The sequence below is a fragment of the Balearica regulorum genome, chromosome 4 (assembly GCF_011004875.1).
Source record: "Balearica regulorum gibbericeps isolate bBalReg1 chromosome 4, bBalReg1.pri, whole genome shotgun sequence".
Classification (NCBI taxonomy): Eukaryota; Metazoa; Chordata; class Aves; order Gruiformes; family Gruidae; genus Balearica; species Balearica regulorum.
In genome coordinates this window covers 9783570-9807685 of record NC_046187.1, presented here as the reverse complement: position 1 = coordinate 9807685, position 24116 = coordinate 9783570, and the positions used below count along the sequence as shown (strand labels likewise).

At 37.8% G+C, this 24116-nt stretch overlaps 1 long non-coding RNA gene across 1 annotated transcript in view; it reads right to left on the bottom strand.

Annotated features, from left to right (window-relative positions):
* Positions 1 to 10433, bottom strand: part of LOC142601657 (uncharacterized) — a 36492-nt gene extending 26059 nt beyond the window's left edge. Inside the window, exon 1 of the long non-coding RNA XR_012835198.1 lies at positions 10358 to 10433. This is a non-coding gene — a long non-coding RNA (uncharacterized LOC142601657). The remainder of the gene's footprint in view (positions 1 to 10357) is intronic.
* Positions 10434 to 24116: the final 13683 nt, after the last annotated feature.

Below are 24116 nucleotides of genomic sequence, written 5' to 3'. Positions count from 1 at the left end.
GTCTACGCAGTAGCAAGTCTAGTTTGATTGATGAGTGTTCACACAATAGCTTACATCTTTTCACATACGGAGAGGAACCGTACACTTTCAGCATAAATAGGCAGAATGAGAGAGTTCAGCGTGTGCACGGGTGTCTCCCGTCTGTTGCCAAAAGCCGCATCTCTGATAACAGAATGATAGCTGAACTCTGCATACAATGAGACTTCACAAAACCCCTGGAGGATAGTTCATAAAAGGCAACAGATACTAGTGTTCTGTCATTCCCTTTAGTAGTGCTAATGAAGGTTTTAATTCTCCTAGACTATCAGTTATGAAGTCATCCTGGGTATGGAGGGAGGGAGGACGGGAGAAAGTTGCAATGCCGTTTTCAGTTTGTGTTTAGATTTAGAAGGGGTCCTGGAAATCTGCCTATCAGAAGGGACGTGCCTTGCTCAGAGCAAACTAGGAGCAAAAGCAAGCTATGCAAAACCTTTTTATCTCTTGAACAAAGATAGGAGAGGAATATGTTGTAATGGAGAAAAGATATCAATGTTTGGTTTCCTAGGTGATTAAAGAGTGGAAAACCCTAAAAAAAGAAAGAGAGAAACAGATAACAGTAAAAGACATACAGAATGTGAAGAAGAACTAAAAATCTGCAGAAATCAGCACTCTACCAGTAAACATCCTGAATATATCCGTGGATTAAAATGTTCTAAAGGTAGTTGGAGGCAGAAAGGACTATTTTCCTGTTCAAAAATACACTTCAGTGTATTTCTCAAAATAAACCACCCTGCACTGTGCAAAGAGGTCCTAAATTCTAATGCTCATGTTATGTGGCACAAATTCTGGGTGCCTGGGGACATTCAATCCTTTGTTCTAATTGGGTGTCCATATATATTACACAAATAGCATAAATGCTGTCAATCTCAGACGTGTCTTGATGAATTTTTAATGCCTACACATTTCTTTGTACATCTTAAATATTGTATTCGTATTAAACTGTATTAATCAAGCTGAAAATGACCAAACCTTTTTAAATGTAATTCTAATGCAAAATGTTCTTAAACTGAACTCATGGAAGACCACGCTAACTATGAAGCCATATCGACACAAAGAACCAAACTATTAACAGAGTATTGCTTGCATCCTGATTTATGCTTATTAGGTATATTTTTGGTTGGTTGTTAAAACAATTTTAGTGTAATATTGAAACTATAGCTACTAGGAAGCTATACTTCAAGTTTTGAAGTCCTGTTAAACAGCAGCCTACATTTTAAGCTATTCCAGGACACTAAACACCATAAGACATTTTACAACATTTTTTACTCAGGTTGTTTATTTTAAAGTTCTACAACAGTTAACAGCAGAAAGATTATATTAAGACCAAAAAATCCAGAATGACAGTGAAAAGTATACGGGACTTGAAATTAATGCTCAAAAGCCAAGTGTCATATGTTTAAGTTGTGGTAATTGAACGTAGAAGGTAGCAAGAATCTGAGCTGTTCCAGCCATTACCTCTTTTTATCAACTAACAACACAGAAGACCGCACAATCCGAAAGATATACCATGAGGGCAAAATTGTAGCATCGTGACCGCCCACCTCACCATCTCATCTCTGGGCCTGATGCCTGTAGGGATAGTTTTTGACTGTTCATTTCTGTGAACTTAAATTATGCCCTGATAAGACTGAGCTGTACAGAGGGTCTACCTGCCAACTTGAGCTAACTCTTGAACAATATCTATAAACCGTGGGTTCCTGCTGTTGTTTCCCTCTTTTCCACATTCTTTTCTCTACTTTATTCCCTGCCTTTTCCTTCTCCTCTTTTTCAATCTTAACATAAGAAAAATCTGAGTCCACATCCCCAAACTCTCTGTATCGATAAGCTGAATGCCCTCAACAGCTATACATTGGCATACCCCTCCAAATCCTAGAAGAGAGGATAAGTCTGCGTGCAGCAGCCATCTTTTTTAAAGCAACGAGGTTCCTCACTCAAAGTTACCAGCAGAGCTGCTTTTACAAGTGCTTGCATCCGAGAGGATCAGACTCCAACAGCAGGAACAACTCTAGATTTATCTCTATTAAAATGTCACCTTTGCCCAAAAATTTGTTTTCTGTCCTCAAGTATCTTTTTGAAAAATGCCAAACAGGCTTATCTTCTTCTTCCAAAAAAAAAAAAAAAAAAAAAAAAAAAAAAAAAAAAAAAAAAGAGAGAGAGAGAGAGAAAGAAAAAAGATTGTTCTAGGTTCTCTACAGAGGAAGGGAAATAGAAATACAGTAAATATAAAAATTTTAATCTTTTGCCTTTCACGTGCCTTAATTATCTTTTTTTCCCCTGTACAAAAGTGAGTTAGAAGTCGCTGAGCCATCTTTACTTGAAAGTCACTCACATTAACTGTTGACTGTTTCATACTGTCAGAATAACATTGACTCTTTGGGACTATCTGCTCATGTACAATTACCATAACTGGCAAGTGTTCACAAGAACAGTTCTCACTATAAAAGAGAGCTGTGCCCAAAAGCACTGCTCCACAGCACTGCAATTTTTACCATCCCCTCAGGATCGCCTGGGGTTTTCCTTGCTCTCCATGTCTGAGTGCTTCCTACAGCAATTCTTTCATATACAACGCAATTTTTCAGCCCTACTCTTTCTTTTCCCATACATCTTAACAAGTCCTACATCTGTCAAAATCTCTTCCTTAATAGCATAAAGCCAATTGTGGCTCATAAGTGCACAGTGTGGAGTACGGACTGTGATTACAGGCTGAGCACGCTGCTGAGCAGAAGTTAAAATACACACTGTTGTGTGGCTGTGTTTGACCTAGAAGAGGGAAATCCAGTTCAGAAGACAGAGGTGTAGGGAGTGTAGTTATCTCGATGGCAAACAAAGAAGGTAAGAGGAAAAGCTACTAAGCGCAACATGGGAATGGGACAACAAGGGAACTCAAGCTTAGATATCTGGAGAGGATGAAGAGAATCAATATCTGTGCTGCAAATATGCATCAAAGACATAGGGAAACACAGGGAAAACAGTACAAAGCCCAAAAGAAGAAAGAATTAGTTTTCTCTCTGTAAAAGTATGCAAAGAATAACGTTATACAAGAAAACCACCGGAGGTCTGGAGAGCTTCCACAGCAAAACCACACATATAACACAAAGATTTTCGTCCTATTTATTTTCAGAACTAACACTCCAATTCCAGCATTTTCCAATTTCAACATCACAAAAGCCATGCAAAGCAGATTGAAAAATTAAATAAGAGTTCAAAAACTCTCCAGTACACCCAGCAGTTAAAAACTTTTTTTTATTATTTATATTCCTACTTTCTATTGAACAAAATTTCCCACTGTTAAGCCACTTAATACAACTGTTTTAAATATGATGGGTACGCAAATTTATTAAAATTTCATGCCTACGTTCCTAAATATAGTTTTAACTACCTGTTCACCCACATGTTGTTCTTGCAATCCTTTCTCACTCATTCAAAATTAGCAAAGATGAGAGTTTTTACAGTAAGTGTTTTTAGAGTAAGCGTTTTTAGAGTAAGAAAGCATCATGTTTCCCCTCCTGTAAAATAACAGCAAATTTCATCTGGTGTCAATAATTCTCACATAACAGGGGTTGCTACCACTAGGCCAAAAGATACTAAAACTAGTATCTTCTATCATTCAAGATTGTCTGGTTTGTATAGGTCGGCTGGAAATTTTCCTTAATTAATATACCACTCTTTGATACCAATTAGCACCACCTGGAATAAGATTTTCCAGGAAATCTGTAAAAAAGCTTTGCCTTTGAAGTCATTCTGAAGAAAGCAGCATATCCTTAAGAGGACACTACAAGCTTACAATTCATTTTTGTCAACAATGTTAAAATTCCTTTCTTAGTTTTTAATCTTACCTCACTACTTTAGCATCAGAATCCTCTATGTTTTTTCACATGATTTTATTGATGTTTATGCACGTACCTAAACAGGTGGAGCATCCCAAATACAAGTGTGTATCTCAGCGAGTCTAATCAAAACTCTTAATTTATTTGAAGTGAGATTTTAAAAGTCTTTAATATTTTATCCAGATAACCCTCCCTCCACCTCCACTTTTTCACTGTGTAATTGTTCCCTGGAGCTGCAAAGATGGGAACTAATCACAGGGCTCTTGAGAAGTCTACCTTGGGAGAACTTACTACCCTTTGACTTCTCATTTCTCACTGCTTCCAGGTGGCTGTAAGAGCTTGGAAAGGCATAAAGAATATGAAATCTACGTAGCAAGAGAAACTGCTGCCAACTGAGGAATTTTTTACTGATTTCCAAATATTGTTGCTAACAGAAGGCATAGCAGTGCTATGATGGCTAACCCGGAAGGAAGAGAAATAACACAAAAGATAAACAAAACTAACTGAGCTTATTGTATGAAATTATATTACTGTCCTTGCCCAATGCTGGACCTTTTCAGTGGCTCAAGAGTGTGATAACCAGTTTGTGTTGGCCATTTCTGATATGTATCAGTGCAGAAGCAGTCCTTTGGAGAACAGCTAAAGCAGAGTGGGCAAAAGAAACACCATAAGCCATGAAACTACTACTCAACTAATTCTGCAGAAAGTTAGAAACCACCCCTTCTCTTTTCCAATATTACAAGAGATTAATTTATTGTGACCATTTAACATACTTTAATGAAGTAGGTGCCATAATGTTCACTTGTGTAATGATCTCCAAATTATTTCCCTCTATAATAACTCTATGCCTTATACTTCAGTTTTTTACATGACATTTAGACAACTTAGTTCAAATAAGACCTGAGACTTTAGAAGTATGTAATAAAAATTCCTTTGAAAGAGCAGATGATATTGCTATGATAACAGATACGCAGTAAGATGCTTGCAGTAAGATGCTTGCAGTGATGTCTGTATAAAAAATAATTCACTAATTTCTTGGAGTTATGTGGTTTGATAGAGTAAAACACTCATCTATTCCGGACTTCAACATTTTATTTTTATTGAACTTCTTAAAAATATGTAAATATTTAAAATATGTTAGGATATTAACTGAGCTGGATACAAAGTACAGTGCCAGTTCACTTTCTAGTTCTGCACACTAGCATTCAGTTCTGCAACGTTTTTATCATTTTTCTGTTGACTGGCACTTGGAAACACCCACTTCATTCCTGGCAGCTTCACTCACTGAATCATTTTCAATTGTGTTGAAGCAAAGTGTAATGCAAGTGCATAGATGAAAAATCATTACCTGACTACTGTGCAACTTTTTCTTTTCTTTTTTCCTATTCTCCCCCCCCCCCTTTTTTTTTTTTTACTATATAATCCATTCCCTGCATTTCTGTCAGACTTAGACGGGATGTTTTTTAAGAAAAATGTGCACACAAACATACACTGTAGTTTCAATACTGTTTGATTTCTTCTCTTGTAACAACTTTTTAGGCTGCCAAGCTACATGCAACAACTTTCATTGTCTAAAGTCATAGTTAACAGTAAGCTACAAATGAAGTGATTTTTTTTTTAAATAGCAAATGCAACATATTGCAAAGCCTCAGCACACACTAATCTTATGCATTTTTTTATATGACATTCTTGTACATATCTGACTAAGAGCATGGAAATGGACTCCTCCAGAAAGCAATTCAGAGCATAAGCCTAACAAGTGCTCTGCATTTACCTCAGGAGAACCTTCTCTATGCTAGGTGACTATAGGTAATAGACTTGGACATTAGTTCTAAAGAAGGGTAAAATGGATATTCCCCAAAAATAATGAAGAAAAGTCCTCTAAGACTGGGGGGAATCTGTAGTGGGAATTGTAAATTACTCAATAATGGAGATTACTATGCCAGAATATAGACAAACAAACCCCCAAACCAACCAACCAAACAAAAAAAACCACTACATAAAGCCACCAAGAAGTAAATGCATCTTATCATCATTCTCCATCATCTATAGTAGGTGGTACTAACTTATGTCTTGGTCTGTTTCCAAAGGTGGATCACAAATTCCTTATGGTTTTTGACATACAGATTTATAAATGCTTACAGAAGAGGATGGAACTAACGTCCTCCTGTTTTTACTGCCTTTAAGTGTGAATTTGAAATAGAACTTTTCAGTCGCTAACCCATTCATCTTCGTATTTATTTATAATTCTTTATAGGCAAGGGTCTTTTTCCCCCCCTTCTAATTGTAGTGATTTATATTTGAAATAAAACTTATGATTTAATCAGTGATGAAAACCAGCTGCAGACAAGATAAAGCATGATAGTCTCATACAGAGCACAGATTTTACATAATACAACAAACAGAGGAGCAGGGTGACATCATAACTGCCATTATTTCCAAAGCTGGGCAGCCTGACTGAATGGTGAACTAGAAATTATCCAAAATTAAACCAGGAACATTTGCAGAAAAGTAACTTCCAGTCACAATGAGGACAGAATTTTAAATGAGAGAAAATATATTGGTCTTCACTTGGACAATATTGAGAAAGCTTCACTTCTTCAAGCAAGTCATTTCATACCCACACAGTCTTCTATAATCTTTTCAATGAGAAAAAAAAAGAAAGAAAGCGTGTATTCATCCTCAATGAAAATGATATTCTAAACTTATAAAGTAGGAGAACTCTGTCACACAGGTATCATGTACTCAAGCCTACCACACCATGTTTCAAAGTATGTTTCTATTATGTAAGCCATGTGTACATGAAAGATATTCAGCACTAAAATCTGCAGCGTATCATACACAAGACCTACAATGGGAACCTACAACGATCATCTAGTCCAAGTGCGTATAGTCACTGTCTGTCACAGCTAATAGATCACAAACGCTCTTTAACAAAGCTACAATAATAGTATACATTTTAGGCATTTATGTTTTCTCAGGCCCTATTTAATGCATGTGGAAAACCCAATCACTTTTCTTCATCTCTTAGTCAATTTTTTTTCCAGTTCAAATTCCTACAATACTAGGCTACCTTCCTCAGCTAAAAATTGAAGAAAAGAATCCTTGTCAGGAGATAATATTTGTAAAGAATTGTAAGGAATTGAAAATCAAAAAGAAATAAAAAGCAGATGATAAAACACTAGCAAAAAAACAAAGAGGGAATGTAAAAATCACTTTTTCAAGTTTTCACTTTTGTAAAACAAACCAGTTTACAGGAATAGGAATGAGACAATCATCTTTTCATTACAATTCATGCATACCTTGGTGTATTAAATATAATTCTTTTTAATTACGATAAAACAAGCAATTATCCCATTAAAATTTACCTGTGCATGGAAGGGACAAAGTTCACTGCTGACACAGGGCAAGGAGACCTGAGAGGAGCAAACTGGCTAAAACCACAAGTGTAGTATTTTGTCTGATGTTTGTACTTTTAGAAAAGAATCTCAGCCCTGCCAGAAATTGCTCTAGCACATGATTTAGCAGAGCGTTGAGCAAGCGGCTGGAGCTCTGTACCAATAGCCTGAAGACCTGTGCCTATGAACGCACACAGGATCACTTCCAGAAGACACAAAATGTTTGTGCACAGTGAAGCAGGAGAAAGAGCTGCACTCCCAGCACTCGTTTGCTTTCCCTTTGACTAGGCATGGGATACGCCAGAAACAACAACAGAAAGAAAAAAAATGTTAAGATTTTCGCAAACGAGAAAATGCCTCAAGTGCCTGCAATGAACTCTTATTATTTAAGAACAGAAAAACAGCTTTCTCTGTTTCTAAATAGCAGGAACAGAGAGCCTTCCAAGTCTCAGTGAAATCTGGAGAGAAGTAATTAATCCTCTCTTCAACTACAGCTTTGTGATCAACCACTAAGAAGTGAGTGACCAGAGTTCCTAGCTCCCGAAGGGAACGCAGGCACTAATCTTTTCATCTCAACCCTTTGTGCACACACAGGATAAAAGACAATATCACACCCCAGTTCCTTGTAGGGGGAAAGGGGTGTGGGGGAAGTATCTCCCAGTTAGGAGATAAGAAGATGCAAACTTTTGAATCCTGAGCTAAGGCATAAAGAGTAGCAAGTACCAGTATAATAGAAGAATAAAACTTCTGAGGGTAAGGGTTAAGGGACATTAAGCGTAATAGCTAAACTCAAATGTTTGACTTTCCACACTCACAGTCCCAGAAATATGTTTGGACTTTTCTTGCACCCTTTGTGTATAGACAAAGAGCAGAAAAAAATGCATTCTCTTTTCAGAAGTAAAAGTAAACAGTATCCTTCATCAATGGGGGCTTAAGAAATGGACGTTCAATTGTAAAAGCAGTTAATTTCGCATATATATACAAATCCTAAAACTGTAGTCTTGATCAGAGATCCTCTTTGTACATATCCATATGTATACACACAAACAGCTGCAACAATTTTTTGCAAATAAAGTGAGACAAATAAGCTAAAACGTTTTTGAAAAGAAGCTGCTATACAGGAATAAATACCCACATTTGTGAGCAGTGAAATTTTGATCAATAACAATACAAAACCCTATGTCCAGAGTTATTAAGCAGATTGGGAAAAGACACCACAGCATTAGCAAGGCCCATGCATTTTATTCTGCAGCAGCAGAGAGCATCCTTTAGGCCTAAATAACCACAGATTCTAAAGTACAGCGGGATTATTAGAATTACCTAATTCGGGCTTTTTTCCCCTGTTCCTAAATTAAGATCCTTTTGGATCACCCAACTGATGCTCTTCATTTTCTCTGTTGAGGAAACAGACCCCAGCGGTCCGTGGGTGCCTGTGGCACGGCTAGAAACGGCTCTCGGTGCCTGGGGCTGCCCCGCTGCCCCAGATGTGCAGGCACACCTTCGCTAAGCCCTCATCACCTGTCTGAACACGCGGGTGACTAACGAAGCAACACGTTTCCCCAAAGTCAGAGATACGCTTGCACATACGTACACACGCACATTCAACTCACAAAAGTTTTAAGTATACTGCGCGTTCCTCAGCCATGATCGTGGATATGCAATCCTAGGCTTCTAATAACGCTTAAGACAAGAGCGATTATTTTATTATTTTCCTAAAAAACGGTGTAGAAAACCAGCACATCACAGGCATGCTCTAATTTTCATTACTGTACAATTCTACGCATACACATTTATATGTCTAAAATTGAAGATATAAATATTTCAAAGTACCAATATTCATAATAATTACAAACACTCTGCTTAGGAAAAAAACCACCTTGTATATTGTCGCATTTTTGGGGGGAGCTTTATTCTGCATTTCACCACATTTCAGTATTTCTACAACAAACTGCACAAACTCTGTGTAAGGAAGACTTCAGTCTCATACAAAAGATATGTGCAAAATTCAGATATTGAGATGGAAACAAGCTTTTGCCTTTTGACAATCTGATCAGAGATTCATATTAGGTATCAGCATAAGAGCATTTTTTGGCCCATATATGAACTTTACTACCAATGCAACTTTTGCTATGCTCATTAAAAAGCTGTAGCTGAATTAAATGGCAATTCAGAAGATCCTTGACCCTGAAATAAACAATCCTGCTGCTCCTATAAACTCATTACTGGGCTTAGGCATAAAAGCGTGGCTTTTTTCCTCCTCCTGCATTTTTTTTCAAGTTTCTGAAATACCAAGGCAGCATATTTGACATGAAATTAATACTAGCTGTTTTCCAGAATAACTGGTAAAAAATAAAATTTTTGTATGCATGGGTCTAAAATGCGTTTCCTCTAAATTCCCCCTTGCGCAACCGCTAACTGTCAGAGCAAAACTGTAAAATCAGGATTCTTGAAAATGGCATTGGTAAACGCATACCAGTGCAGTTAAACTCTAAATTAAAAGGAAAACACAACAGAATTTGCCAAAGAATAGAAGTGTAACAAATATGACAAATAAATAAACGCAACAAATTAAATACTGCTACATTCTTCCTCTGTTTTTCTAAGCACCAGATATGTTACTGCTATGCACTATGCTTCAGCCCTGAGCGTACGCAGTATATTTCTCAGAGAGAGACGACTATTTCATTGATACAATACTATGAAAACTGGATCCTACAGGAGCCATCTTGCAAGGAAAACACCCAAATATGGCTTAGTGGAATATAAAATATCACTGATTACCTGATAGACCCAGCAGCTGGCAAAGGGAAACAAATCACAGCTAACAACCCATATACTCTTAAACTGTACATACTGAACACACACTAAAGTACTCAAACTGTATTTTCATAACCTATACTAGACGTACAAACCAAATTTTCTATATTTAATTTGTTTCAGAATGATTATTTGTCAAGAACTGATAAATAGAGTTACGTTTCATTGTAAATAACCCTTATTTGTTCCAAGCAGAAGCTGACTACAAAGAAGTCAAATCACTTTTTCTGCCCCCATGAGAAAAATACACATTTTTACTACCAGGAGAATACTTACCACAGTTAGTGTTGGTTTATTGTGTTATTTATGTACATCTGAAGAGCTGTAGGCCAAAAAAATAGATGCACACCAAATATAGGTTAGCCAAGAAAGGGAATGACCGAGGCAGCGTAAGGCATGACGTAAGGTACCTGACGTATTACCAGCGGGTGGCAATAAGCCACTCTAACAGACTGAGTTTTCAATGGATGCACCTGGAATAGAACAGGGAAAACTGCAGGGTTTACAGCCCCGCTGAGGTCAGTAACAAGCTTTCCTCTACCCACAATGGACTTTTTTTTCCAAGTTATTTTTTCTCTGTTATTTTTATATCAGATCAAACAGAATATTGCATGGATACACATGTGTCACATTAATGCATCTAGTCCATTTTTGCATTATATATGCACATGATAAACTTATGGAATGACCTGAAAAGTCATCTACAAAACTTTCAGTCAGCATACTGCTAATGATCTTTCTGGTTTGCATGCCCTTCTATCTGCTTATAAATATCCCTTTCTCTGGATCTGTCTTGTTTATACAGAAGAGCCACAAGTATTCTGTACGTCACATATAAAATTGTAAAATGAATAGTGTTTTAAACTCACAATGTCATGGTATTTTAATCAAAAGATATACAAATAGTTTTCCAGTGAGGTAATGCTTTCTATGTGTATTTGACAATGCCATTCACAAGTAATGGCTGTATTAATGGCTTATTCTTTATAAGCAATGACTATATTTTAATTTCCATGCATATATGCAACAGCTAATTAATAAAGAAAAAAATTCTTGCATGCACAATATTCTAGTAGGAACATCCCAATCTAAACAGTTGCATTTCATCTCCAAGTCTTAGCTTAGCATCTTGAAGACTATGCATACGGTAAGTGGGGAAAAGTAGGTGGTTACTGGGTCTTGGATAGAAAATTGTCACTTCTCTGGGCTTTCTGAACTCTGCTACTGAAAGAGACACACAAGTTTTCTTTTGTTTTTCTTTTGTTTGTTACAGGAACCCATGGATGGTCAAGATTTCTTATTTGGATGGAAGGCAAGAAACCTAACAATATGGGTAATCAACACAGAATCATAGACTATCTGAAGCTGGAAGGGATCCACAAGGATCAGAGTCCAACTCTTTGCAGGACTACCTAAAACTAAACCATATGACTACGAATTCCTATAGCAGGAACCACCTGAACCAGTAGAGGACAAGCCTTATAAGAAGCAGTGCGAGTGCAGCAGTGACCCAACCTGAGCCGGCTTTGGTGCCCAGTAACTCCACACAGCACACCACCTCTCCTGTCCTGAGTCACCACCATAACAGGTGGAACCCAATATCGTGGACTAAATTAACTCAGTGGACATTTTGTGGACATTTCACAGGGGTGGTCCATAGACTAAGGGAATAATGTCTATATATTATATCAAAGGATGAGGAAGGGGTGGTGGTTAATGAGGATGTATTGGATAGCACGGTACCTGAGCATGACATAAATGGTATCGAACAAGGGGTGAACATGCTGGTTGTGACTGGGATAGAATTAATTTTATTCACAGAAGCTAGTATGGATATCGACTAGTATAGCAGCTAGTATTTAGATTTGTGCTGAAAACAGTGTTGATGACACAGGGATGTTTTCGTTACTGCTGAGCAGTGCTTACACAGAGCCAAGGCCTTTTCTGCTTCTCACCCCACCCCACCCCACCAGTGAGTAGGCTGGGGGTGCACAAGGAGTTGGGAGGGGACACAGCTGGGACAGCTGACCCCAACTGGCCAAAGGGACATTCCATACCATCATATAAAGCTGGGGGAAGAAAGAGGAAGGGAGGGACGTTCAGACTGATGGCATCTGTCTTCCCAAGTACCGGTTACGCGTCACAGAGCCCTGCTTTCCTGGGGATGGTTGAGCACCTGCCTGCCCATGGGAAGGGGGAATTAATTCCTTGTTTTACTTTGTGTGTGTGTGTGGCTTTTGCTTTACCTATTAAACTGTCTTTATCTCAACTCACGAGTTTTCTCACTTTTACCTTTCTGATGTTCTCCCCCATCCCACCGGAGAGGGCGTAAGCAAGCTGCTGTGTGGTGCTTAGTTGCTGGCTGGGGTTAAACCACAATTGTGAATCTGGGTGGGTTTTTTTAAAATACAAATTCAGAGATTATAATGAATATATTCTTTTATAATCATTTTCTGTTTCACATGCCAACTCCAAAAGACACATCGGTACTGATGTGACATCATATTGATTTTAATCTGAGTTTAGCTTCAGGCTTTATATCATATTTTCAGAATTCATTATAAATAATGATTGGTTTGAGTGTGCATTACCCGTGCTTTATGATGGCTAGAGTTAATGGGACTTGGAGCTATTTTAGTTCCTATTATCTTGCTTATCCTGGAGGTTTCTGTCCTCAGGCAATCAAGATAAAGAGGTATTTTGGTCCTCAGAGGGCATTGTTCCTGTAAAAAGGAAGCTATTGATGATGATATTGCAAACACGCACAAAGCGCCTATCACCATGTCTGTGCCTATTTTTTGAAATTTAAAAGTAAATGCAAAAAACGTGTTCAGATTTGAAGATTGACTACTAGTTTTCCTCCTTCACTTTTGTCATTACATTTGGATAATTATGGCCAGTATTCCATATAAGCACAAAACCAGTGCAACGGACTACAAACAGAGACACACTTGTTGAGCCTTTCTCGGGGGCCCTTTCATGATAGATGGCAAATGGACCTGTTGTATTCTGAACGCTGAACAGCCAGTGTAGAAAGAAGAGCTCAGATAAAGATGCTTGCCATTTTCTCCTGCTAGCAGTCAGAAGATTAGTAACTCTTATGCATTTACGCTAAGCTTCAGACTATTCTACATGTTTAAGCCCACAGAGATACTGTTATACAGATTGCTACTGCTAGAGAAAAGCATCAGCAACTATGGAACAATCCACATTTCAGGAGTGCAATTTTTTTTACTAGGTGACAGTAAAACAGACAAATAAATCTGTTCTTACAATAGCTGCTGCCCTCAAGTTTCTTCACCACAGTGACAAGATTCTTGTGCAGTACAAAGCTTAGCCAGTCATTTCACAAAGACTATTTTTTTTTTTTTCCTACAAAGGTAGACTAAGGAAAAAAGAGTGGGATTAAAAGTCAGATCAGGGAATGCTTGAGCATGGTTTGTACTGACAGTTGCCCAGAGGAACTTAGAGTTTCATAAGGAAGCCACAGTTCAGTAAACGTACATGCAGACACACATATATATCTGTGCATATGTACGTATAGATCATATAGACTATAAAACTATAAATACAGGCTACACTTTAGTTCCTCCAGCTTTATAAAATAGAGATTTTCAAAAGGAAGTTAAAAGAATAAAGATCTCATATTTAATTATTTATAAATATTATATTCCTGTACATAATGAAACAAAAATATAGAAATTGGCTCACCATTCAGGCTCACCGAGGTTATCTAGGTTAAACACCAAGATACTACGTAAAATAAGCAGCAAGTAAACAAAACACTTTTTTCCCCTCAAACTGCATACTTCAAAATATTTCAAGGCTACGAAAACAGTTCTCACACTGCTAAAAAGTTTGTTAACAAACCAGTTCTGTTGTTCTTATTCAGGTAAAATTTACAGTAGTTTAATGTATACAGCCATCACACAAGATAGTTAGACACGATGGGATTAAAATGATCCAAAAGAAGCATCTTGAAAAACAGATAGTAAAGTACTCAGGGGGGTAAAACAATCAAGTGGAACACTCTGATGGGGGGGAAGTCATTCCAAAGAGTCATAGTTTAAAGAAAATAAGACATAACATGTTAACAGGCTGGAAAAGAATTTAAGACAGTACACACAAATAATAGAAACTGTCTATTATTAGCCAGCCATCTATATATCCACACACCCCAGTGAAATAGATCCCACGTGAATGGAAAGAGATCAAGCAAATTGCTACCGAAAAAAACCACAAACCTGGTAGTGATGGTGCTCTCCATTTTTTTTCCTCTGAGAGCTACAAAATAAAATTTTGTTTATTGGTTTTCATTCATGCCAGTTGAGTACACCCCATCTTCCCATACAACCTGTCTTCCTCTTGACTGAAACCAGTGATGATATTACAGCCCTCCGAGATAATCTGGAAGATGGTGCCATACATTACAACAAACCAAAACACTCCTAATTAATTTTCAATTTTTTTTTCCAAGATATAAAAATTGCTTCCGATGGGCACATTTACTCTTGATCAAAAGAGCATTTTAAAGTACCGCATTTAGTTACTAGAGGGCATGGAAACTGAAAAATGTGAGTTATGAATATTCACTGAAAGGTAGTAATTTCCCTTCTTTGAGTTTTTAACTCTCATCCGACCCTTTCCACTACTTAAAATCTTAATCAATTCTTTGGATCTGATTGTTCTGGGCAGTGTAAAAATAGTATTAAATGTTCCGCGACATGTCTATCTGTGAGCGAACACTGGTTTCAACTAGCGTGCCCATAGATGCTCCTATGAAGTTTCTACAGAAAAATCCAGTTGCATGCGTTCCTCTGACACAGATATTGCCGTAGTACACATTATGGACATAGCTCACGCAACAGTACTGAACCTGGCCTTCTAAGCTATTTCCAAATGAATAATTTATTTTCTGTGTCTTAAGATTAACAGCAGCATCTGATCAAAGAACATAACATCACCTTACACGGACATCCCAGGAAATTGGGGAAAACTTATGACTATTACATTTGTCACAAACATATTATCTGCTTTTCCAATTACTGTGTTGTTTTCACAGTACTGGCACCAGTGCTTCTTCTATCTGGGTTAAATATCATAGAATAGGGAGGAGATATTAACGGTACCAACAACAATGAAAGTGAAATAATTTGCCCTGTTTTAGAGCTGCATTATAATGTGTAATAGACTTTTTAATAACATGAAATGAGACTGATTTATAAATCTCTAGAATGACATCTGAAAAGGACTTAGGCTGGTAAAAAACAAATGGCAACTAATGTGTCTTTCACGTTGGCTGTGGCAGTGATTTACTATGTTGTCTGCAATGCTAAATATACATCATAAATCCCTCCAACAGAAGCCTTATTATATTCATCCATCTCTTCCCTATGAGCCAACAATTTCTTCTTTCATAAGCTTTATTGTATAAAAAGGAACTCATTATATAAAATAAAATGCAGGCTAAAGCCAGTGATCTTACATTAACCTAATGAGGACTTTATCTAAAGAACACATACTGGAGATACCCCGTGGTTATGTTACTGTTAAAGACTATCGAGTGACAGTGGGAAAGCTCTTTTTGTCGAAGATAAAATGATACAGAGCTCTTTATAAACCTGCATCAACCGATCAGTTTTTTGCTTCAGTATAAGCTATTGTATACAATGTCTGTCACATAATAGAACTGGAAAGAAAGATCTCAACAGTTCGTAAAGGAGTGTGTCTGTAAGGAGGAATTATTTACTGACTGAGACAACATGAAGTAATTAGAAAAGCAAATGGAACCTTAATGGAGAATTAATATTAGTGTGAAGAGGGTCTCCTTTCAGTCAGTTGACAATGAAAATTCGGACATTCAGACCACTGACCTCCACATTTGATGTTTTTGAAGCACCCCATCTGCTGGTCAGCACATGGTGCAATGGCACCATGATGGGGACATGCTCTCATTCACAGCAAGCTCCCACCACTTAACTCCTGTCCTGTGAAGACAATTTCATCAGCTACTGGAAGAATGAATCAGCTGACCATCCACAGATGCAGTGTTGAGAGGTTGCTGACTGGTAAAGGCTGGGAGGAGAAGGCATTAGCCTCAACAATACCAAATGGATGTTTGGGAAAGGGGATGCCGGTAGGAAATGACGATCAGTGATGTACCACCCACATCAGAGAGAGACAAGTGAGTCGTCATACAGTTGAGAGACGGGCTTGCTCAAAACACTGGAGTTTCAGGCAGGCAAATAAAGAAAAGTAAGCCACCTTCTGCTTTTATTGTATTCAGAATATCTGAGGAATGAGATCCTACATTCCTGGTTGAAATCTGTACTACCTGCATTACTTTTTTTCACCATTGAGTTCCTTAGACCGCTGAGGCAGCTGGCAATGAAAGTAAACATTCCTTCATCGCTAGCATGGCTGCTTTTGGTGATTTTCCAGAAGAATGCTGCACAACTGATTTTGCATGCTTGACAAGATACACTTTTATAGGATTTTGGAATGACAGGAACGTGTTTGTGGCCTTTTAATCTCATCACATTTTATGCAGAAAAATTACAAAGTCAAAAGAGGTCTACACATACCACTTAACAAAATGAAAAATCCTTTTTTTGCCTTTTAAATTGTTCCACATCTGTTTTGGACAGATAAATCACATACTTGATTGAAGGACAGGTTTCAAATTTACTTTTAACTACATGCATCTAGGAGTTATTGGAAGGGAGGTTTAATAGTTACACTGCAGAATACTTTTGATTTATTAATGCCGAGGTGTTAATTAGAAAGAAAGATAATGATGTTTTCAGCAGTGACAGTAAGGCAATTGCTTCATTCATTAAAAATGGTTTCTTATTAGATCACAAAACCAAAAAACAATCCTAGCATTTTATGTATCTGTATTTAACTTTGTGTGTTAAGGATTTATTGATTTATATAACAGAATCAACCTCAGAAAGATGGTTATTTGTGATTCTTTTTCTAAACAAAAGATAAAGACATCTGATCACCACAGTTCTTGAAGTCTAGAAACATATTGTAGAACATTTCCTCTTCTTAAAAATGGTCTACATTTCTCTAGAAATGGAATTGGTTTTCTCCATATCTTTGCTGTGTCCTCTTTAATTTCTTTTGGGGGTGGGGTGTGGGAAAGGACACCAAAACATAATAATTCTTATATTTCATCTTTCTACTCATTCTTATTTTTCCTACCCACTTCTGCAACAAAGAAATGAGATGTACTAATGGTTCTGAATGGGTTTACGTGTGATGGAGCCCTGCTTTCCTGGAGATGGCTGAACACCTGCCTGCCCATGAGAAGTGGGGAATTAATTCCTTGTCTTGCTTTGCTTGTGTGGCGGCTTTTGCTTTACCACTTAAACTGTCTTTATCTCGACCCATGAGTTTTCTCACTTTTACCCCTCTGATTCTCTCCCCCATCCCACTGGGGGAGAGTGAGCGAGCGGCTGTGTGGTGCTGAGCTGCCGGCTGGGGTTAAACCACGACAGCCATGCTCTTTCTTTACTTCCCTATGTAACTCCTTTCTGCATGCTGCATGTTAATTCTCTTTACGTTACATTCCCTGAGTCACAAAGACTAGAGATACTAAATATCGAAACCATGCATATACCTATTACACATTATTCCTATTTCCAGTAGCTAAACAAAACAACTGTAGTTTTGCCTTGTCCCTGAAGAAAAGGAAGGAATACAGCAGTTTCTTCTATGGCATAAATACATACTCAAATTCCATGTGTACAATTGGAATTTTAATATAGGCGATTGATTCCAATTCATGCAAGCAAAATGATGCATATTGGCACCACACATATCAATCACATATATACGGAAAATAGGATACAAAAATGGTATCTATGTTACAGAGCAGTGTTATGGGAAAAGTCTTTGTAACCTTCTCCCCTTAAGCCTGCACTGCTTATATAACACACTTCATAGAGACTTTTTTCCCCCCAAAGAAAGACTTCTTTTTCCCAAAGACTTCTTTCTTCTTGTATTGCCACAAAACTGCTGCTAAAAGGCATATAAAAGGTTTCGAGTACTACAATATCCAACTTTCAATTGCTGTTCAATCTTCCCACTATTCTGCCAAAAAAATTATTTCAAGTACTTTTCGAAAACTTTAGCTTTATAAGAGACATGATATAATTTTATTTGGCAATTACTTCACCTGTGTGTCTATCCATCTCCTTGTTATATTTCAAATAAATTACAAAACAAAGCTAAAAACATAACACAACTGTGCAATCTGCTGTGCCGCAAATTACCAATACTCTGAAAAGAGAACTGGGGTGCAAAATTGCTACTTTTACTATTACAGTTACATGTTCGAGACATCAATGCCCCCCAAAGGACTTAATAAGAACAGCAAACTTAATTATACTTAAATGAATTTTAAAAAGGAGGAAAGAAAGCATCTCATCTCCCAGAAAAAGAAAGATAAGATTGGAAGTAAGAAGTGTAATCGTTTGCCTAAATACAAAAGACAAAAAAACCCCTGAACAAACCCTGAAGTCCAAGCACATAGATTATAAATAAACTGCACAGAAGTCAACAACATTATTGCAAGTACGTTCTTGCTCACTGTCATTTGTCTCTCAAATTACCTCTTCCCTTGACTGCTTTCCCTTACTCCATAAATAAGAGCCAATGATTGCTGGGACAGGGATTCTTCGTATTTTATCACATCCAAAGCTATGGGCACAGCAGGCTCCTAATTCCTGACAAGAGACCCTCAGGTGCTATTGCCGTAAGTGTATTAATGTTCTAGGGAACGAGAAATTAAATAAGCAGAGGAAAACCAAAACCGCACATTTTAAAAGTACGTGTGAACGTGTGAATACCTTTGCCATTAAAATACACTTGTTCTCTGATATCCGCAGTCCTAGTTCTTATAAGCCTGCAAGGACTTGTATTTCCATGTGTGTCTCAGGTTTCAAAGAACACTGGAGCAAATAAATGCTTTCAATAAAAATCGCATCAAAAGTTTTCTCATGACTGCTGTTATGCTGGCTTACCGCATGCTCAGGACAGGATTAGTCTCACCTAACCTTCGGCACGTGCGGCACAGGTGCCTGCATCCGAACCCCAGCTTCCCTGGTAGTCAATAGAAACAGACAGACATTTCCAAGGAACAATTCTTCTCTTTCTAGCAGATGTCTCAGATAAGTTGTGCCGAAAAGTGCCTGTATCTCTCCATTCACTGTAAGGGAAACATAGCATTATCATCCCAGGCATAGGTGTCTATACGGGCATCTGTATTCACTAAAATGAATTCTTACCCAGAAAGACTAACAGTTCTCAAGGATTTACCAGCTGTTTGTAGATCATTTGTGAACAGTAAGAAAGAATCATCACAGCATGACTGCGTTAAGTGAACAGGGAAACTACAAAGTATTTGTATACATCCACTGAAGAAGAAACTGTGGATAGTGACCTTTCTGCAATGATCTGCACAGGAAATATTTGTTTACTTAAATGTTTTATCAAAGAATTGCAACTAACAGGTAAATTTTTCACGAATGGGCAAGAAGCAGGATTATTTGCTTGAATATAGAGTTCAACAGAAGGTGTAAAAGCACTTTTATGAATTTGTTTTTCACAACTTTCCTGTGAAAAGGAGATTATGACAGTTTTACAGATGAGTACATTTAAGTACAGAAATATGAAGTGTAAAGCCTGGCTAACAGGGCAAGTTATCTGCAAAGCTAGGTAAGTACCAATTTTCCTTTCTGTCCTATTCTCTGAATGCTATGTGACACTGACTTTCTGGAAATGATACTTCACAGAATCTCTCTTAAAAAATAAAAAAGAAAGAAAGAAGCCAGCCTTTTCTTGTTCCCAAGTTTTAGTTAAACGTGCATTCTTTAATATTTAAAAATGAACTTATAACCAGTTCATCAAATTCATATGCTTTGAATATTCCCTCAAACTGATTCATAAAGCATGAGATAACTAATTCACTGACCTTAACACCATGATGAATGTGCTAAACTTTATCGGTCATACCTTGTGCTGCAGGAGCTCTTCCACTCGAATGGCAAATATACTCTGCCTTCCTTCATGTTTGAATGGTATCAGCAAAGAAAGAGTTGTCTGCTTGATTTGAGTTCGTAAGTCATTCTTCAAAGTGCTCTGATTTTTTCCCTCTCATGTTTTCTCTGGCTTTTCACCGTGCATTTGGACTGGGTCCTTAGAATAGGTTATGCTGGCAAAGCCTCGCCTAGTCAAACTAAAGGATATGTTGGGTTCTTCGTGGCAAATACGTCCTAGTGAAATACAACCTAAAACAAAACCGTAAACTTTTTTATACTGCTGTCTGTGTCTGAAAAAACATAGCTAGAGTATGTTATTACATAGTGTAATATCTAGTTATTGCCCGGTCATTTTGCATTTTACCTGTGCTGGGCAGATGCAAATCTGGCATAAAAGGCGACTGTTCACAGGTTGCACTGGCTCCCTACCTACAAAGCTGACCTCTCCCTGAAACTACGGTATTTGTTCTTGTCAGTAATAGAAAGGTGGGGTTTTTTGTGATGGTGGTGGTAAAAATTTACCTTTCTTATTTTCAAACAAAAGCATCTATCTTTCACCATATCAGATTTCAAAAAGAAGTTATGCTATCATTTACTTTACTCTTTGCCAGCATACTACTATATAGGCCAAGGGTGGAAATGTTTTGGGTTTGGGGTTTTTTTGTTTGGTTGGTTGGGTTTATTTTTTTAAGAAGAAAAACTGTTAATAAGTAATATTAAATGAAAGTAGTAGCATGTTGTAGTTTAACCCCAGCCGGCAGCTCAGCACCACGCAGCCGCTCGCTCACTCTCCCCCAGTGGGATGGGGGAGAGAACTGGAAAAGTTAAAGTGAGAAAACTCGTGGGTTGAGATAAAGACAGTTTAATAGGTAAAGCAAAAGCTGTGCACAGAAGCAAAGCAAAGCAAGGAATTCATTCCCCCTTCCCATGGGCAGGCAGGTGCTCAACCATGGCCAGGAAAGCAGGGCTCTGTCACGCGTAACAGTTGCTTGGGAAGACAAACGCCATCGCTCCGAATGCTGCCACCCCTGCCCCCCCCTTCCCCCAAGCTCCTCATAAACTGAGCATGACGTCATATGGTATGGAATATCCCTTTGGTCAGCTGGGGTCACCTGTCCTGTCTGTGTCTCCTCCCAACTCCTTGTGCACCCCCAGCCATCCCGCTGGCAGGGCAGCATGAGAAGCAGAAAAAGCCTTGGCTCTGTGTAAACACTGCTCAACAATAGGTCCATAGAACAAAAACATCTCTATCAACACTGTTTCCAGCACAAATCCAAAACATATCCCCATACTAACTACTATGAGGAAAATTAACCCTCTCAGCTGAAAACAGCACATAGCACATTCTTTTATTCGTTCCATTATTCACTTCTGTTAAGTTTCATTTGGAATTCAAAGGGGACCGACAAACTTCTCTGCTACCCTAGATCCATGCTCTAGAGAGCTCCACCTTTAGCGGAATTTCTGTATGATCCAGAACTTCAGAAAACCAAATGGTATTGAAAAATAATGCATCAAGTAAGTAGAAAGATAGTGCAAAAGAGCTTAAAAGATTAAATTAAATGAAGAAAGTAACGACCTCACATCTCATTAGCAAAATTAGCTGAGAAAGACCTGATGGAAAAAAAAGAAAAAAGAGAGATAAGCTGTCCTAGAATTTTTTACTAGTTTAGGAATAAATGTTTTGGTGAAACTATCATTATTTACTCACATAGCTTTTTTTCCTCTGTTCAGAGGAGTGGCAAAAAAGTCCCATTTTCCATTTGTGATAGAGTTAGGAAAAAGGACCACAGATTCTTTAGTATCATTTCTGCCTGTATCTTCAAAGGACTTCAGGATTTAGACTGAGAATAATTTAAATGTTGAAGCACGAAGCTGAGGATTAGTATCAAGAATTCTACACATCAGAAAAATGCAACTGTCCATCAGAAGAGTAAAGCTCAGTGGGCAAGAGGCAAAGTGACCCTGGGGCTGGTCTGAAAACTCAGAGAACACCTGAAAACCACCACAAGCTTCACCACTTTCTGTTCCAAGATCAAGAAACACTTTTTGACCTTTCTTTCTCAGAGTTACACCGCACATTGTACACAACTGAAACCCAGAAGCAAGCCAGCATGCAATCCGATTCCCAGGGGAGAGAGAAGGGAGGAGGGATGGCTGGACAGAAACCTGCATACGAAACACATTTATCATGCTATGATTCCCTGCACTGAGGAAAGGTGCTCAAATATCAAAATGAAGGGTGCAGAAAAAGAATCCCACACAAACCAGCAAGTTTTGGGGTTTTTTTTTTAGTAACCCCTAAGACACACTGGTAAACACACCGACCCGGGCACATCACCAGGCTCGCATACAGCTTGACCTTTCAAGTGCTGTAAGGCACCAACAGACACATTTAGCAAATTTCCTATTTAACATATTTGATCTCTTACAGAAAGTGTCCTACAGTTAGTTTGTCAAAGAGGGATAATAATTACAGAGTTGTGTCTTACATCGTGGTTACTCTGCGAGACAAATTTCTCAGACGCTAATCTTATTTGGAGTACATTTACTTGAAGCTTTAACATGTTTCTTCTGACAGATCCTATCAGCAGAAGTAACTGTCATAACTATAGCTAGACTATAAATGCTATCTCCCAAAGAGCAACCCCTAAATCAATATTTACAAGTAAGCTACAAAAGGTCTCAGAAAAAGCCTATAATCCTGCACTATTGATGGGGGAAAATATGTAATTGGCTCCCTGGAAAGCCTTATCGGACGACAAATATTAGTTCACATAAAATTGTCCAATTAGGAGGAAAGTAAGAAAAAGAATAATTTTCCCTAAGGTTTTTGTTTAAGTTTTTTATCCAGTTAAATATCACCAATACGAATATCATTGGCAATTATTACTGAGGTAACTCATGATCTCATATTTGAAAGAACATTTCAGCTTACAAAACAAGGTTTCAGGATTGGTAAATATTTTTTTTTCCCTAGGATTTTCCATTTTTTCTACCAATAAGGAGAAATTATTGGATAGCAGCACAACAAAAATAACTTACATGCGTGACTACAGAAAATGCAGGAGAATGAAGAACAAAATAATTCACATGGCAAAACACAGATGAATTTCAATCCGCTTACACAGTGGGAGCTACAGGAGAATTTTTGAGTGTGTGTAAATAAAGTTACAGTTTTAGATGTGTTTTTTTGGATAGTCATAGTATTTGAATCAGTCATTTAAGTTATTCAATCATTTACAGCCACTGAAATTTGTCTGCACTGTAAGGTGAACATGAAGTACGTAGATCCGGTTTTCCCTTCCCCTGCACTTCAGTACTCATTTATACAAGTGACTGGATAAACAACGTGACTTAAACGTGGTGCACAGGCAAAACACCGGGTTTTGAGGGACTTGCAAGGCCAGTTTCAGCACAAACTGGGCATTCCCTATGAAAAGGTCTGAAGTTGTGATAAAGCAGCATTTTCTAATGAGAACTTTGAGGATCGTGCCTGAGCTCTACTGACACCTGATAGAGAACTTTTAGAATAGCTGTTGTGCTGATGTGGATTTAAATATCCTAAATACATAGATTAGGAATGAAGAAATAAGGAAGTCCACAAAACAGTTGGGGGAGGGGGGGGCTGGGAGAAATAAAAAGGATTGCATTTCTGTGGTTCACCGATTCAATTAATGTGGCGCTTTGATATGTTTTTGACAGCAGATACGTAGCCACCTAACAAATGCATAGGTAGCCTGAACATCTCAGTCATGCCACTAAATGACTTAAGTCATTTAATTTTCACTTGAGAATACAGGCTTTGAACACACACTATAATTTTACAGTTTATCAACATTTAGCTATGTGAATAATAAAGCAAACGGATTGTTTGAAGAACACCAATTTTACGTCAGTCTCAGTATTTCATTTTTCAGAAATGCTGTCTTCTGTTTCAACACATTAGCATTTCTATGATTTTATGATCATTTCTACGGCAAGGT